The sequence below is a fragment of the Aedes albopictus genome, chromosome 2 (assembly GCF_035046485.1).
Source record: "Aedes albopictus strain Foshan chromosome 2, AalbF5, whole genome shotgun sequence".
Taxonomy (NCBI): domain Eukaryota; kingdom Metazoa; phylum Arthropoda; class Insecta; order Diptera; family Culicidae; genus Aedes; species Aedes albopictus.
This window is the reverse complement of record NC_085137.1, coordinates 471,628,714-471,634,012: the sequence shown is the minus strand read 5'-3', so window position 1 is coordinate 471,634,012 and position 5,299 is coordinate 471,628,714.

The window sequence follows — 5,299 nt, the reverse complement described above, 5'->3', positions numbered from 1 at the left end:
TGTGGGTTGTTAGTCATTTTTGAAAGAAATATCCTGTCTTATTTGTAATTTTGCAATAGGATCCTGAAATTAACCCAAATCTTCCCAGCTTTCTATTTATAGGGCAGTACGTTTGAAGTAATTATTTCGAGAATTACACAATATTTCAGCATACCGTTTTCGGAGAAGTTATTTAGAAAAAAGACTTCTAGCATGGTGAACACTACAAAATTGACTTGTTAAGTGGCGCAAACGTTGTTGTAAAGATTACATATTACAGTGGTTTGTAAATTTTCCAGTAATTTTGTTTTCCTAGTGTCTTCGGCGCAGTTGTTCATATGGATGTGAATCTTCCTTCTAAATGATCTTTAGTCTTCAACTAACCCGTTCAAGTGTAAAAGAGCCATGCTGCCGTGTGTAGCATAGTGTTCCTATGCTACTTTTTGACGATTTTGACTTTTTATCACCAAATGGTCGACTTTTGCGTATTCAGAAACCACTCTCGGTTAGTAAGTTTGTTCTGAAACTCCATGAGAACAACATCCAGTTAATTTGTCCCATGTTCAGTTTTGTTATCATAAGCTGTCCCATGTAGACGTGTGCGCCGAATATTCGGCGTAAAATCGGCGTGCATCGGCGTGGGGCTTCTCAAACAATTTTGAACAAAGTAAACTACTTTCTAATGATTGGATTGCAACAAACGGACATCTAGCTATGTGCTGCTGCAGAATTTTTTTGGTTTTGATGATGGTAGCCTTTCTGAGAAGGGATACGCCGATCGGCGTGCGGTTTTCACGCCGCCGCCGCCGCCGTTTGCCACGCCGACACGCCGATGCTTCCTGGATCGGCTTCAAACAACATAACCATAAACTTTTTCCACCAGTGCATGGGTATAACCCCCCTTTACCTATCCCCGTTTAAAAAATATAGTATTCTTGATTCTTGTTGGCTTGGGGAGCCGCACGCCGATTCACGCCGATTTCTCAACGGCGCGGCGCGGCGCGGCGGCGCACACCTCTAGTCCCATGTTCAATTATTTGGCAGCTTAAGCTGTCCCATGTTCATTTTTTCCCTCAAAATCTATCCTATTGTCAGTTTATACCCATGAAAAAGCTGTTCGAGAATCTCTGAGGAAATCCTGAACATTCTCTGGAAATCTTGATATCATCTGTGAAATTCAACCTGGGAGAGCTTATGCTGACAAATTCAACGTGGGACAGCTTATGCCGAGAAAATCCTGAAAAATGCTGGATTTATTGGTATTACACCAAAGTTTTTCTTTGAAAAGTTAAAGTAAATTGAATGTTTATGAAATATTTTGTTCACACTTCAATGATAAATACCAATTCTACCGCAATGCCGATGAATTCACCTTGTGTTTTTATTACACTTGTCCGTAGAGAAGAAAACGAGGCTGGAACTTCTCCGTAGAGAAGGAAACAACGCTGAAACTTCTCAGTTTGCTGTTTTGGAACATGAGACAACTATGCTGCACACGGCAGCATGTGTCGCAAAGATTTCCAGGTCAAAAATATCACACTTTATAGATGGCGCTGATGTTACATATTTATACATATCACGAATATCTTGGTTGAAATATAACGCCTCTCGCAAGGATTTATCTATGAAAATATTCAGCAGTTCTCTTCAGAAATTCTCCATGGATTTCTCATAGAATTGCTATCAGGTTTCATCTTGTAATTCCTCCCAAAATTCCTGTAGGGATTCGTTCCTAGATTCTTCATGGAATTCCTCTCAGGATTCTTCCTGAGATCCCTTCAAGCATTATTTTAAGGATTTCTCCAAGGATTCCACCCGGGATTCTGTCATTGATTCTCACGAGATTTTTTAAAACTCCGGGGTTTCCGTCAAGTATTTGTCCGGGGATTCCTCGCAGGATTCATTCATAAGCTTCCTCCCGGGATTCGTTCATTGATTTTGCTTAGGATTTTTTCCGGCATTTTTTTCGGGATTCCTTTAAAGATTCTATTCAGGTTCCCCCATTGATCCGTCCCGGGTTTTCTTTAGAAATTGCTAGTGAGATTACTTCAGGAATTCTGACAAGGATTTCTCTTTTTTTTTCTGGAAATCTGTTAGGAATCCCTCTTGGAATTCATTGATTCCCCCGGGGAATTTCTTCAGAGATATTTTCCGGCATTTCATCAGGGATTCTTTCCGGGATTTCTTCATTGATTTCTGTGGTGATTCCTTTAGAGTTTTCTCACAGGATTTATTGTGGGTTCTTTCACGGATTATTCCTAAGATTCCATTAGGAATACCTTCAGAATTCTTCCTGGGTTTTTTTCCCGGGAAGGAATTCAGAGATTTCTTTCGGGAATTTAGGGATTTCTTCCATGATTAATTCCTTCATTCATTGAGGTCTTCCTGCAGAGACTCATTGAACGATGCTTTCAGGAATTCTTCCTGAATTTTCTCACGGGAATCACTTCGAGATTCTTTCCAAGATTACTTCATGGGTCCTTCCTGGGTTTGCTTTAGGGATTTCTCTTAGGATTCATTTAGAAATTTCTGCTGGGTTTCCCTCAAGGGTGCCTCCAGAAATTATATAATGTATACATCAGGGAATCTTCCCTGGGTTTCATCAGAGACTCCCTCGAGATTTCTTCGCTGATTTCTCCTAAAGTTCTTCAATGGATTTCTTACGGCATTTTTCTCGGGGATTCCTTCAGCGAATTCGCCCGGGAATCATTTCGGAATTCTATATGGGATTTCTTCAGGGATTCCCCCAGGATTCTGTCAAGCATTCTGTTAGGAATTCCTTCCGAGATTCCTTGGGGGTTTCCTGTAGGGAACTCTTCCGGCATTCGTTCATGGATATTTTCCGGATTCCACCAAAGACTGCTCTCGGGATTCCTTCAATGATCCTTCCGGGTTTCTTTCACGAATTATTCCCGAGTTTGTATCAGGGATTGCTCCAGGATCCTTTCTGGGTTTCCGGGTTTCCTTCACATATTTCTCCTGGACTGCCATCATCGATTTCTCCCGAAATTTCTTCAATTCCCAGGTTTGTTTTTAGAAATTCCTTCTGAGACTCACACAGGGATTTGTTTTACGAATTCTTCCCGGTCCTTTGGGGATTTCTCCCGGGATTTCTTCATTGATTCTTCCTGGGGTTCTTTTAGAAATTTATCCCAATTTTTCTTCGGAGTTCCTCCTGAGATTCTTTTAATAGTTACTTTACGGATCCTTCCAGAATTCCTTTAGGGATTTCTCCCGAGATTCTTTTTGCTATTCTTGCAGGAATTCCTTCAGAAATTCCTTCGGTCCTCCGGAGTACTACTCGGTGTAAGGATGGTATACACCACACTTCAAGGGTTCTATCTGAGTTTTCTTCGGAAATTCCTCGAGAGGTTTTTCCTGAGATTCCTACCTTATAGTATAGTAAACAAGCTCATTATTTTGTTAGGGTTCCTGTAAGAGTGTTTCAGAACTTTCTACCTGGATTCTTTCAGGTGTTCCTCCTTTTAAGATTCATGCAGAGATTACTTCAACATTCTTTTAGGAATGCTTGGTGGAATTGATTTAGAGATTTCTTTTGAATAATTTCTGATTTTTTTCCCCCGGGATTCCTGCAAGAATTCCTTCATTGAGTTCTTCCAGCGATTCCTCCATTTCCATTTAGGGATTTCTCCCAACATTCATTCAGGGATTTCTCTCTGATTATTATTTCAGAAAATCCTTACGAGAATATTTCTCCAGGAATGCTTTCGGAAACCCTTCCTGATTATTTTCTGCGATTCTTTCAGGAATTCTCTTCTTGAGATTCTCTGAAGGATTACTCCAGGACTCATTAATGGATTTGCTCCGGGATTTTTTCAGCGATTTCTGACGGGATTCTTTTGGATTGCCGTTTGCAGCCCAACATAGAGAAAACAACAACTGAGTCTGCTGGTTGAATGTTTTCATCCGCTCCACATAAGCTTGATATTGGAGCTCCATCAGCCGATTCATACTATCAAAGTATTCCTCGCTGGCTTCTCGCATCTGCCGAAACTGCTCATCGAGGTATTGCTCTCGATCGAGTGGAAACCGGCCTGACGATGATGGCGTCGGTGTTGCTTGCACCGCTGGCTGCCCATCATATGGTAGCGAGTCAATGGGGCATTCATTGATTCCAGCTGGGGTTTGATGCGAGGGTTGATTGTTGTACTGGTGCTGCTGATGAGGATACATTTCCACGGGCAATGATGGGAATGGCGAATACAGCCGCTGATCCACCTGACGCTGGTGCAGATCCTGTCCAGCCATTGACGCTGAATGCTGGCACTGGGCTTGTTCACTCCGCCCGAAGTCTATCGTGCCGCCGTCGCCCATCTTCTCCTCCGCGGAAAACTTAACGCGTCGCGGGTCCTCACTGCACGCACGGATTTCTCGTCGCCACTGTTACGTCCTGGAGTTCGGGGTGGCCGGGAGACCATTATTGCCTAATTAAACTCCCAGGCGTAGCGAATAACAAACACATTAAAACGTAACTTTATTTACATAAAAGACTACATTACAAAAACGACACGTTACTACACGGAGGCTACAATTCTTCTAATCTAATTATTCTCTGCGATTTTGCATCGGCCGAAGGCATATTACAATTAAAGTGTCTCGAGTATACCAAAGTGGCGAATCCTTGTCGTTTGACAGGTCTCCTGCTCGATTGGAACTATGGGGATGACAGCAAATCGACTGTTCCAATTTTGACGTTTCTCCTCTTTGTTCTATCCAGGCTTGTTAATTACAATGCTATCGGCTGTCGAGTCGCTCCGGATTACGTGCAGTTTCGGATGCTGCAGAAATTCCACATACCTCACTCAAGTTACGAACAACGATTTATTAAGTGCCCCACACAATGCATACGTTTGCGTGTGCGTGACAGTAGTTTGACACATTTCCTATGGGAAAACTGTCAAAAAAACGCAAACCTCGACGGAACGGACGCTATGTGTTCCAGGCTTTATTAGTCACTCCGCTTTCCGATGTGGTTACACTTCTACTATTATTGTTTATTTTAAGCTTCTCAATAATAACATTTCCATAGACAAATAGACGACCAAAGCTTGAACCAAAGCGTCACAGACAATAGACATACAAATGACAAATATAATACAAATCTAATTACCGCAGGGTACATCAATAGTGTTTATATACTCTACATCGGCGAGCAGGCAGAACGGCGAGAGCATGAGAGACTATCCATTCCAGTGGTTCTCAAAACTGACTTACACGGCAAAAAAATCATTTAAAATATGATAGGACTTTAGGAATCTTTGGTATGCGATACGGTTGTTAAAATAACAAAAATCTAGGA